Source organism: Stigmatopora nigra, chromosome 5 (genome assembly GCF_051989575.1).
Source record: "Stigmatopora nigra isolate UIUO_SnigA chromosome 5, RoL_Snig_1.1, whole genome shotgun sequence".
NCBI classification, from domain to species: domain Eukaryota; kingdom Metazoa; phylum Chordata; class Actinopteri; order Syngnathiformes; family Syngnathidae; genus Stigmatopora; species Stigmatopora nigra.
This window is the reverse complement of record NC_135512.1, coordinates 3,148,923-3,161,571: the sequence shown is the minus strand read 5'-3', so window position 1 is coordinate 3,161,571 and position 12,649 is coordinate 3,148,923. Positions and strand designations below refer to the sequence as shown.

Genomic DNA, 12,649 nt, shown 5'->3' with positions numbered 1-12,649 from the left:
CTTCGTTGCCATCGGCAGAATAATTTTTTAGTTTTTATTTTTGTTAAATTACGGATTGCCTTAAAGCAAGTGTATTCTTATGAATTCACTTTTGTGATGTATTGATCTAATATTTTCCCCAATTTTGATACCTGAGGGCAATAAAAACTACTTTTGACCCTAAAAAATGATGCGATTTCAATCCAGATCAAAATTGATTTCAATCCAGATCAAAATTGATTTCAAACCAGACGAGTTTGAAAATAATGTCATCTCAAATGGCACATCAAATTTAGCACTAAAAATACACTCTTTGTACTATGAATAATGGAGAAGACTGTTCACATCAATCCAGATCAAAACTGTTTTCAAACCAGATTCAAAAATAATAAAGTAATTGTTTTTGCAGGGTTTCAAACAATATTTGGGCTTTCAAATCAAGACTTTAAACCTTGAATAGCATATTATATGACACTAAACAATTTTTTAGAAGATCTATTTTGGGGTTTGACGCAAAATAATCGGGTTTTGAGATAAGAGTTTCAATTTTAAATTGATTTAGCTAAAAATCCTGGTTTTGAATTATGGTATAAACACTGAAATCAGGTTTCAAACTATGCTTGGGCTTTTAAATTGCCTTTCAAACAACTGATGGAATATTCCATCAGGGTTTCAAGACAGTTTGAGGGTTTCTTCCCGAATATAAGACGATAGACGTCAAATGTTTGTTCTTTCCTTCCATCTGGAGCACATGGCAATAAAAAAGCCAAGCCATCACCCTTCAGTTCTTCACAGAGTATTAAACACCACAGGGAGTTGGAAGAAGCATCTGCGTTTCCCCATTCTCTTTTATTCAACTTTGATTTAACCCTGTGAAGCTAAGCAGCAAGAGGCCGCCCCACACGACTTGCGTAGACTACTCGGCAGAACTCCGTCGTACTGAGCTGCCGAGCCTCGGTGGTGTCAAGATCAGATCTGAAACCATCAAAAAAAAAAAAACGGTCTAAAGAAAGCCAGCATGTATTCCAAAGATGAAAATGTTGGTGTTTGTTAGTAATTGGGAGGGTGGCACAGTGGAAAAGTGGTTGCCATTTATGTCTTGCATTGGTGCGATCGAGGGTTCAATACCAAATGTTCCTGTATCGTTTTTGGATGTTCCCATGGGTGTGAGTGGATTTTTTTTGGGTTGCCTGTCTTCTAGGGGCCTGCGATTGGACGGCTACTTGTTCAGGGTGTCCCAAGCATGGTCCCCGTAGTTAGCTGGGTTAAGCTCCAGCACCCCCCATGACCTTTGTCATTATAAGCGGTTTCAAAATTAAGAAATTTTAAAAAAAGTTTGTTTTTTGTTGGTTTTTTGTTATTTTATTTAACCCTTTATCAATCAGAGTAAAAATAAAAGAGTTAATTATTTTTATTTTTAATTAAAAAAAACTAAATACTGAAGTATTGGTTCCCTTTTTTTAATGAAAAGTGTGAATAAAATTAAGAAAATTAATATATAAAAGTATTCTCTATTTGGAGGGCTTTAGTCAAATCTTAATGTCTATAATTTAACGACTGATAATCAGAAAAGATGTAAATTCATGAATCCAATTATTTTGGCAGTTAATGTTTCAAATTTGGATTTGAGTTTCAAACAAGGAAATAGTTTTGAGATCTATGATCCCATTTTTAATTATTGCAGTAAATTATGTATGATTGACTTTGGAGCATCTTCATCCATCTCTTGTCATTATTTGAATTGAGCAGGCAAATCTCAACTTGAATTTTGGCAGGCACCATGCCGACATGTCAAGAATGGCCGTTTTCCCAATTTCTGCTTATTTAAACAGCAAAATGAGATCCACCGCCAATATTTAGCTGACTGGAATTCAAACCATGGCTGTCAACAGCATTTTTAAATTTATGTCTAGACCACAGGTGTCAAATTAGCAGCCCGGGGGCCAAATTTGGCCCCCTGCATCATTTTGTGTGGCCCGGGAAAGTCAATCATGAGTGCCGACTTTCTGTTTTAGGATCAAATTAAAATGAAGAGTTTAGATGTATATTAATAATGTGTAATATGTATAATAATAATTTTAAGGGTGCGGCTTATATGCGAGAAAATATGATAGGTCACTATTTCTGATATGGCCGAAACTATAAATATATATTTTTTCTTCGTCAGATATTAAATTACCTTATTTTCCACCTTTTAAATCAATAATTGTCATTTTTTAATCCATTTTTTCTGTGATTTTAGTTCAAAAATCATTTTGTAAAATCTAAAAATATATTTAAAAAAAAGCTAAAATAAACATTGTTTTATATCTATAAAAAACGGAATATTCAGGGATTTTAATCCAGTTCTTTTAATCCATTTATAAAAAAAAAAATTAAATATTAAATCTAAAATGGTCCGGCCCACATGAAATCGAGTTGACCTTAACGCGGCCACCCTTGGTCTACAGCGTTTTCGCCAATTCTCCCAACTTTTTAAACGACCTGGAATTGGAACCCAAGTTTCAAACCTCCAGTTAATATTGGTCTCGTGTGTGTGTGGTGACATCACGACAATCTAAAAGCACCTCACGAGAAGTCACTTCAACTAATTGAGGGTCTTGGCCGCCTACATTTGCAAGCGGGAAAAAGCCATTAATGCCATGGACGGACACTTGATGAAGCGCTCTCTCAAAGTGGTTCAATAAAGCATCGATTGTTCCATTTCCAGGCGTTCGATGCAAACGTGAATGTAATGAAAATGTACACGCGGCGGCGGCGGGCTCTCTCGTTGATAGTTTTCTCCGCTGTTTGCCGGCGGCGGCATTTAGCAGCCTGCGAAGCGGCCATTGATTAGTGTAATGATTCCGTAAGCCCTGAGACAATCGCGACGACTCAATCAAGTGTGACGAGATCAGGCGGCGGGCGCCGAAAGACGGCGGCTTTTGATCGTTTCGTGCCAGGAACGCCATGGCGGACGATGGAAAAACACAAGCTAGCAAGTTAACTGTGGCAATGTATCGCAAAATTGTATTATAAAAAATTATGAAAAATAAATACATGTATTATATTGATGAATCCAGGAAAATATTATTTTTACTTTTAATATACATTATATTTATAGATATATATATATATGATAAATAATTATTTATAGTACTTGTAATAATATTATTTTTACTTTTAATATACATTATATTTATAGATATGTATATGATAAATAATTATTTATAAGTACTTGTAATAATATTATTTTTACTTTTAATATACATTATATTTATAGATATATATATATGATGAATAATTATTTATAGTACTTGTAGTACATTTAGGAATATAATTTTAATTAAATTTTTACTATGTTTAGGAGTAGAACTATTATTCTTAGATTGTATGGATGGTAAATAATATAATTTAATCAATTAAATAATATAATTTTAAGTATATTTTTACTATAAGGCGTTAAACTATAGTTCTTATTATTTATAGACATGATTCAAGATTTTTTATTAGCTGAAAAAAATAAAAAGAAAAATTAATTAAATTACAGTGATATAAATTATATTCATTTTTCTCACAGTAATATTTCTGAAAACTAAATTTTTTCTAACAAAGTGCAGTTTTTTAATTTTATTTCATGAGTATTTTTTAATTAAATGGTCAATTACAAAGTATTAGCATTATAGTTTAGTACTAGTATTTACTATACTAAATATTAGTATATCCCAAAGTATTATTAGCATAAGTTTTACAGCCCTTCTATCTTTTTTATAAATGACATTTTAATATTTATTAATACATTCATTTTTACTTGACTTTGTACTTTCTACTTTTTCTCACTTTAATGATGACTGATGAGTATGTTAATACTTAATAGTCCTTTTTTCTGTTTATGTTCCATATGTACTATTAACGGATGCCCTTTTTTATTTGTATCTCATCTTGTAGCTGACCCCGCCCACCTGTCAAATATTTAAAGTCAATATGGCCCCCGGGCCGTAAACTTTGCCCAACCCTACGATAAGCCGTTTAAGAAGATGACTTAATAAATACCAACTAGCATATCCGCTATCTAAATTCCAGTCAATACTTAAATCAATTCGTCCTAACGAGGTTAGAAATTCCCTCCCATTTTATGTCCATTGTCTTTTACCCACCTGCTGTTATTGCATGAATACTTCAACGTTTTCATCAAAGATTCAGAAGCTCTTTGCTCTATTTTATATTCTTCCATTTATGCCTTTCTACTGGGATCATGCGGGAAGCAAAGTGAGAACATCAAAGTACGTGTGTAGTACATACAGATGTCCTGTCGCTGTCAAAAACAGGAGGGATGGCGCTGATTTTTCCCTTTTTCCCCATCCTTCCCTGGAGTGCTGCAGATTTTTGGACTCTGGCTCCTACTGGGTGGCTGGCCAAGTACGGTGGCCTGTACTGGTGCTCCAGACAATTGTTGTCTGTGACCTTCCTGGCTTTCTGATGAGGAAAAAATAGACACTAGAAGCAGAGAAGTGGACAATCGGTCTGTGGGAAAGTACAACTAGAGTTATAAGTCACTTTGCTAGAAGTTCAAATCAAATTGGTGATGAAAAATGAGTACAGACATGGCCGCAACAATTGGAAAAAACGCAAAGTAGGATCACCCCTATTGTTACTAGCATACTATACATGTTTTAGTGCCAATATAGAAATATAAGTACTGTATTTCCTTAATTATAATTTGCCTGGACACTCAGGTGTAACTTAGTATGTGTTTAGACCAATGGTGTGTAAGTGGCGGCCCGGGGGCCAAATTTGGGCCGTCGCATCATTTTGTGTGGCCCGGGTAAGTAAATCATGAGTGCCGACTTTCTGTTTTAGGATCAAATTCAAATGAAGAGTATCGATGTATATTAAATTTCCTGATTTTCTCCCTTTTAAATCAATAATTGTAATTTTTGAATCCATTTATTCTGCTTTTAGTTCAAAAATCATTTTGTAAAATCAAAAATATATTAAAAAAGCAAATTTAAACATTCTATTATATCTATAAAAACACTGAATATTCAGGGATTTTAATCCAGTTTTTTAATCCATTTATAAAAAAAAGTTGAGTGAATTTTTAATCATTTTTTTTCTGTTTTCAGTTCAAAAATCAGTTTCAGGATCAAATTAAAATGAGGAGTATAGATGTATATTAAAATTCCTGATTATCCCCCTTTTAAATCAATAATTGTCATTTTTTAATCCATTTTTTCTGTGTTTTTAGTTCAAAAATCTGTTTTAACAGCATGTTTTTGCAACATGGGAGGAACCCAGAGTCCTGAGGGTAAACCCACACAAGCCCAGGGCATATATCCAAACTCCACACAATGACATCAACCTGGGATCGAACCCTAAACCTTAAAACTGCAAGACCAAAATGCTAACCACTCATCTACTGTACCTAACTTACAATTATATGCATAAAAAGTCTACATACCCTTGTCTAACTTACCTTAAAACATACTATATCGGCTTCCACCACCAAGGCGAATGATTACTGCCATATCTCCCAATCAGAATAGAGTGGACACCCTTTACTGATTGTCCATCATGAAGATCGTCTCCAAAGATAACAACATCTTCAGCCTAAGTGCTCAGACGACAGCGTCCATTAATCCAAAAATCCAGTCCTTAAAAGAAGCCTAAGGCGACAAGAAAAGTAGACTTTGATGCTGTTTTGATGCTTTTACGTTTTCTTCAATGAAACCTTCTTCGCCCGCTAATCAATATTCAAGCGTGACCTTCCAACCGCAACTTCTATTTTTTTCTATTCTATATAGACTTAAGATCCATCCAATGCGTATTGTCACATCTAAAGCAAACACGTATAAGCACAAATCACCTCACATTTGGCCGCCAAGCTATAAATCCCCCCCCTTGCCATTTTCTCTGACATTTGTCAGAGAGAAAAAAGTCAATGACTGACTTGTTTATACTCTGTTATTACCACCTTTGGATGTCTAAATAGTTTTCTTTTCCTTGTCAGAACTGGCTGACAGCTGAAAGGATTTCAATAGTTGCACAGTTGAATGGCCACAAGTGCAAAATTAGCGTTGCAAGTTGGGCTGTTTAGACAACGTTGGCCTTTAAAGCAATAGACACTGTTTATTCTGCTCAGGGTGGAAGGGTTACTGAGCCGATACCAACTGATTTTTGGGCTAAAAAAGACATACTATACTTCAAATATGCTTTGTTTTTTATACTGAAATTCAAAGAGAGAGACTCAAGAAACCGAAATGTACAATTCTGGTCAATAGCTAGTGTTCCAAGTTCAACTGTGTCCAAAATGGGGAGAAAAACGACAACAAACACGGATCAAGGTTCGATTCTAGTCAATTGCAATTCTGGACATAAGAGGACCTAATCAAAATTTATCTTTTACTGGACTAAACTACTTTAATAACTTTTTATAGCTAACTATTTTTGTGACCACTTACCCATGTTGATTACCTATCTATGTTGACTGTGATTTATTTATTCTCTATATTTATCTCTAAATTTATTACGTTGATTACTACTTATTATGTTGACTACTACTTATTATGTTGACTACTACTTATTATGTTGACTACTACTTATTATGTTGACTACTAATTATGTTGACTACTACTTATTATGTTGACGACTACTTATTATGTTGACTACTACTTATTATGTTGACTACTACTTATTATGTTGACTACTACTTATTATGTTGACTACTACTTATTATGTTGACTACTACTTATTATGTTGACTACTACTTATTATGTTGACTACTACATATTATGTTGACTACTACTTATTATATTGACTAGTACCTATTTATTATATTGACTACTTCTTATTTATTATGATGACTACTACTTATGTATTATGTTGACTACAACTTATCTATTATGTTGACTACTTATTCATTATGTTGACTACTTATTTATTATGTTGACTACTACTTATTATGTTTACTACTACTTATTATGTTGACTACTACTTATTATGTTTATTACTACTTATTATGTTGACTACTACTACTTATAATGTTGACTACTACTTATGTTGACTACTACTTACTTATTAAGTTGACTAGGACTTATCTATTATGTTGACTACATATTGATTATTAATTAATTATTATTCATTGATTATTTATCTGTTTGTCTGTTGTTGTGATGACAACTTCTGTATCAGTTCTTTATTGCTTAATCATACTTCTGTTTGTTGTTGTGTTGACTAATTCTGTATTTCTCATTTATTGACTATTTATACTTCCATTTCTTTGTTGTTGTCGTATGTGCACTTTAGAGTCAAGCTTTAAATCTCATTATACTTGTATAATGACAATGAAAGCATTCAATTCAATGCCTGTAAATTGAACAGTAACTTTTGGGAGTGTATGCCTATTTATTTTTGCTCCACTTATTTCTATGTTTACTCGTGAGGGACATAATTCCGGATATATTTTACGCCTTGGGCGGACATTACTTCTCCAGGGTGGACGACAGCCACGAGGGCAATCACAACAAAGATGAGGAAATGGGTCTCGTGCTGGGCCACGTCTCTGATGCCCCGCAGGCGGCGAGCAAATAGTCACAAACAAGCAATTAGCACTCATTAGATGGACGCTGTGCAACGGTTGTGGCAAAAATGTCACTCAAACGCCAACCCACTTTATTTGGGTTGTGTTTTTTTTCTTACCAGTTGTCCTAATTGAGTTTGTAGAAAACTTTTAAGATGGACGTCCGTGAAAAAACGAGGTTTAGAAAGGAAGCTTTGAAAAGCAATAAGGGTGAGTAGCACTCAAACTTCCGACAAGGTCAAACTTGTACCTGGAGGCGCTCATGAATATTCATCAACTTAAAATCAAATGATCGCTCACAAGGTGAGAAGAAGAAAAAAAATAATAAATAAATAAAAGCTGTTTTGTTTATCTTTATAAAGTTTTTCCATGAAGAACTTTTTTATAGCATAAGCCTGCCAATAAAGCAGCTGAGGGGGCGCTTGACTGAGCGAAGGCTTTGTCAACATGTGTGGGAGGGGCTTATTTGTTTTGGATCATACTCAAGGAAGAAAATTTGACAGCGGTCAAAAACGGATATTGGCCAAAAAAAAAGAGGATATTTTAAAATGACAGATAAGACAAGTGGCAAATGATGGAGGACATGGTTTCAGTTATATTCAGGTTTTGAAATTAAGTAAGGGCAATTGAAGGTGGAAATTAGATTACATTAGATTAGATTAGGTCATTTTAATCATCCCTATTTTGGGATATGCCATTGTCACAGTAGCAAGACAGAAAAATAAATATTAGACATAAATAAAAGTAATAATTAATAAATTAATTAATTAAATATACATATACATGTACATGTATATTGACATCAAAACACAGAGCTCATAATCCTGAAAAACAGTTCATTAGCTGCCATGGTCAAATGGCAGGTTCCAAAGGAGCCCTTTTTAGTCCGAAAATGACATTTTCCTTCTCGTTTAACCTCATCTTCAAGTACAATCTGGTTATTCCCCCTCCTTTGCAAGCCTGTAGTGGGAAACTACACCGTGCCTTTTTATGCATTATGTTGACAACTACTTATTATGTTGACTACTACTTATTATGTTGACTACTACGTATTATGTTGACTACTACTTATTATATTGACTACTACTTATTATGTTGACTACTACTTATTATGTTGACTACTACTTATTATGTTGACCACTACTTATTATGTTGACTACTACTTATTATGTTGACTACTACTTATTATGTTGACTACTACTTATTATGTTGACTACTACTTATTATGTTGACTACTACTTATTATGTTGACTACTACTTATTATGTTGACTACTACTTATTATGTTGACTACTACTTATTATGTTGACTACTACTTATTATGTTGACTACTACTTATTATGTTGACTACTACCTATTATGTTGACTACTACTTATTATGTTGACTACTACCTATTATGTTGACTACTACTTATTATGTTGACTACTACTTATTATGTTGACTACTACGTATTATGTTGACTACTACTTCTTATGTTGACTACTACCTATTATGTTGACTACTACTTATTATGTTGACTACTACTTCTTATGTTGACTACTACCTATTATGTTGACTACTACTTATTATGTTGACTACTACCTATTATGTTGACTACTACTTATTATGTTGACTACTACTTATTATGTTGACTACTACCTATTATGTTGACTACTACTTATTATGTTGACTACTACTTATTTATTATGTTGACTACTACTTATGTATTATGTTGACTACTACTTATGTATTATGTTGACTACAACTTATGTATTATGTTGACTACTACTTATGTATTATGTTGACTACTACTTATGTATTATGTTGACTACTACTTATGTATTATGTTGACTACTACTTATGTATTATGTTGACTACTACTTATGTATTATGTTGACTACTACCTATGTATTATGTTGACTACAACTTATCTATTATGTTGACTACTTATTCATTATGTTGACTACTTATTTATTATGTTGACTACTACTTATTATGTTGACTACTACTTATTATGTTGACTACTACTTATTATGTTGACTACTACTTATTATGTTGACTACTACCTATTATGTTGACTACTACTTATTATGTTGACTACTACCTATTATGTTGACTACTACTTATTATGTTGACTACTACTTATTTATTATGTTGACTACTACTTATGTATTATGTTGACTACAACTTATGTATTATGTTGACTACTACTTATTTATTATGTTGACTACTACTTATGTATTATGTTGACTACTACTTGTGTATTATGTTGACTACTACTTATGTATTATGTTGACTACTACTTATGTATTATGTTAACTACAACTTATGTATTATGTTTACTACAACTTATCTATTATGTTGACTACTTATTCATTATGTTGACTACTTATTTATTATATTGACTACTACTTATTATGTTGACTACTACTTATTATGTTGCCATGGTCAAATGGCAGGTTCCAAAGGAGCCCTTTTTAGTCCGAAAATGACATTTTCCTTCTCGTTTAACCTCATCTTCAAGTACAATCTGGTTATTCCCCCTTCCTTTGCAAGCCTGTAGTGGTAAACTACACCGTGCCTTTTTATGCATGCACACAACTTACTCCGAAAAAAAAATAATAAAGTGTGCACAGCTGAGCTGGAGAGATCTGGGCCAAGGTGTCCAAAACCAGAAATCTGTGGTCTGGTCTGCTCTTTGAAATTTGGCAGTTATTCGGCTTCTAATGAGGAGACATTTTTTTTTTCATCCTCTACACCAGTGTTTCCCAACCAGTGTGCCGCGGCACGCTGGGGTGCCGTGAGTGATGCTCTGGTGTGCCGCGGGGAATTACAAGGAGGAATCTCAATATTAAGAGATTAAAATTCAATTATTATGAGGTTAAAATTGGAATATGAATTCCTAGATTTTACTATCACAAGATTCAAATTGCGATATTGTGAGATTAAAGTCATTTTGTTGCTTATTTTAATTTATGTCAAGTAAACCAGAAGCTCTTTGGTTTTGTCGACGTTAAGTTTGTGGGAGCATAAAACGCCTTTTCTCGTAATTTTAGGTGGGTGAAATAATATTGGGAAGAAAAACTGTTGTAATATTACAAGATTTAAGTCATACTACTTTTTGCATAATATTGGGAGAAAGAGTCAAAATTTAAATAAGGTTAAAAAAAACATTGCATTCATTATTTTAACATCAGACAAGAGAGATTTTCACCTATTGGTGTGCCTTGAGATTTCTTTAATTTGCAACAAGTGTACTACAGCTCAAAAAAGGTCGGGAAACACTGCTCTACACACCAAAAAACCCTCGTGACGCATGAATGGTAGTGTAGAGCAGTGTTTCCCAACCACTGTGCCGCGGCACACTGGTGTGCCGTGAGCAATGGTCAGGTGTGCCGTGGGAAATTGCAAGAAGTCATACAATGTGATATTGAGAGAGAGAAATTTATATGAATATAAGGAGATTATAAAGGAACTATTAAAAGGTTCAAATCAAAATATGATGGACGTTAAATTGTAGATTATACTATTATTTGATTCAAGTTGTGAAACAGTAATTTTGTTGCTTATTTTTCTCTAAGTCGAAACGGAGGTTGTCTGGTTTCTAGGGCATCAACTTTTGCCGACGTAAAGTCCGTGTGAGCACAATTTTTTGTGGAATATTAGGAGATTTAAGTAATATTTAGAGAAAAATCATAAAATGATGCGATCAATAACTTTAATTGGTTATTTGCATCACTCAAACCGGAAGTTGTTCAGGGTCCACAGGCTAAATTTCCGTGACATTATGTCATTGTGAAAAATTTGATTTTGGAATAATTTTGGATGCGATTTCTGCTGATAAAACTTCGATGAGAATAACTATTATAAATATAGGCGACAAAGATTTTCAGATGGTGGTGTCCCTTGAGATTTTTTTCAATGCAAAAAGTGTGCCTCGGCTCAAAAAAGGTTGGGATACACTGCTGTAGAGACAGCAGATGGTGACCAATCTGCTCCAAATGAATACTGTCAGATGTATTAGTCGTGTCAGGGTTGTAGTACTATTAGGTACGGCTCGACAATTCAAAGGTACTTCAAATGGAAAAACTCATGCGATAATTCTACTTTTTCAAAGGGAGAGATAGTTGGATCTTTTATCGACTTTTTTTTAGTGAGATGCAGTCAGAATCTTTTGATAGAATACGTTAACATGGCTGGAAAAAACGCATAGAAACTCCTAAATTTCCTAAATCAAACAGCAAGGATGAGGAGATTTAAAGTGAAAGTCAAGCTTGAAAACTTATATTGAATTCATAATTTGTTTGAACTAAACTTTAAAGTCCAACAGTCACATTTTTGTACTATTACCACATTTTTAGCTTTTCCTGTGGCCACTGCGAATCAAATTTTTTTGCGTCATCTTTCTCTACGCCAGCTCTTTTCATGTCCTGTGTCGCAACACATACTAATTAAATGATATAATCTCGTCAAAGGATATTTCGGTGTAAATTATCAAGACTCAAACTGATTCATAACTATTGAAATTATGCAATGAAAATCATTTATGTAACTCTTTGGGTCCTATCTACTTTTTGGACCTACTTATTTATGTGAGAACTTATTCTTGTGTTATCTATGTTGACTACTACCGTATTTTCACGACTATAAGGCGCACCGCATTATAAGGCGCACCCTCAATGAATGACATTTTTCCATATATAAGCCGCACTGTATTATTCTATGTCCATGTTAGATGGATCAAAGGGGGAAGAAGTGTCTGATAAAGAGAGATTGCTGGGATCACAATTTAAAGAGTTTTAGCCTCCGAACAAAAACTTAGAAGGACAACCAAACGTGTATTGTGTGGTTTAATAGCAATTGAAAAAAGTCAGTAGAGAAATAGTTAAACCTTGTCCTTATTTTACCTTGTCTGATGTTCTCTTACCATTTGGAGGTGCATTTTGTTGGGAAAATTGCTCCCAGCTGGGCTGCCTACTATTACACAGCAGATCCATGTGAGTCCATTACTCGTCATTTGATCTCCGCTCCTCGACAAACACACGTGAGGAAGCCACGGTCGCCATTACGTCTTGACCCTCGGGCTCGACACCCGCAGCTGCAATCCCGTCTCGATGTAATTACGCCGTCTGA

General features: G+C 33.9%; 1 protein-coding gene and 1 long non-coding RNA gene across 2 annotated transcripts in view; one reads left to right on the top strand and one right to left on the bottom strand.

Annotated features, from left to right (window-relative positions):
• The window catches only part of lsm7 (LSM7 homolog, U6 small nuclear RNA and mRNA degradation associated), a 233,169-nt gene that overhangs the window by 23,039 nt on the left and 197,481 nt on the right, over positions 1-12,649 (top strand). The gene's annotated exons all lie outside the window — the stretch shown is intronic.
• On the bottom strand, positions 4,267-12,645 carry LOC144197229 (uncharacterized). Its single transcript, XR_013326495.1, has 3 exons — positions 12,444-12,645; positions 5,435-5,624; positions 4,267-4,434 (listed from the first exon to the last, which is right to left on the bottom strand). It is a non-coding gene; the product is annotated as an uncharacterized LOC144197229 (long non-coding RNA).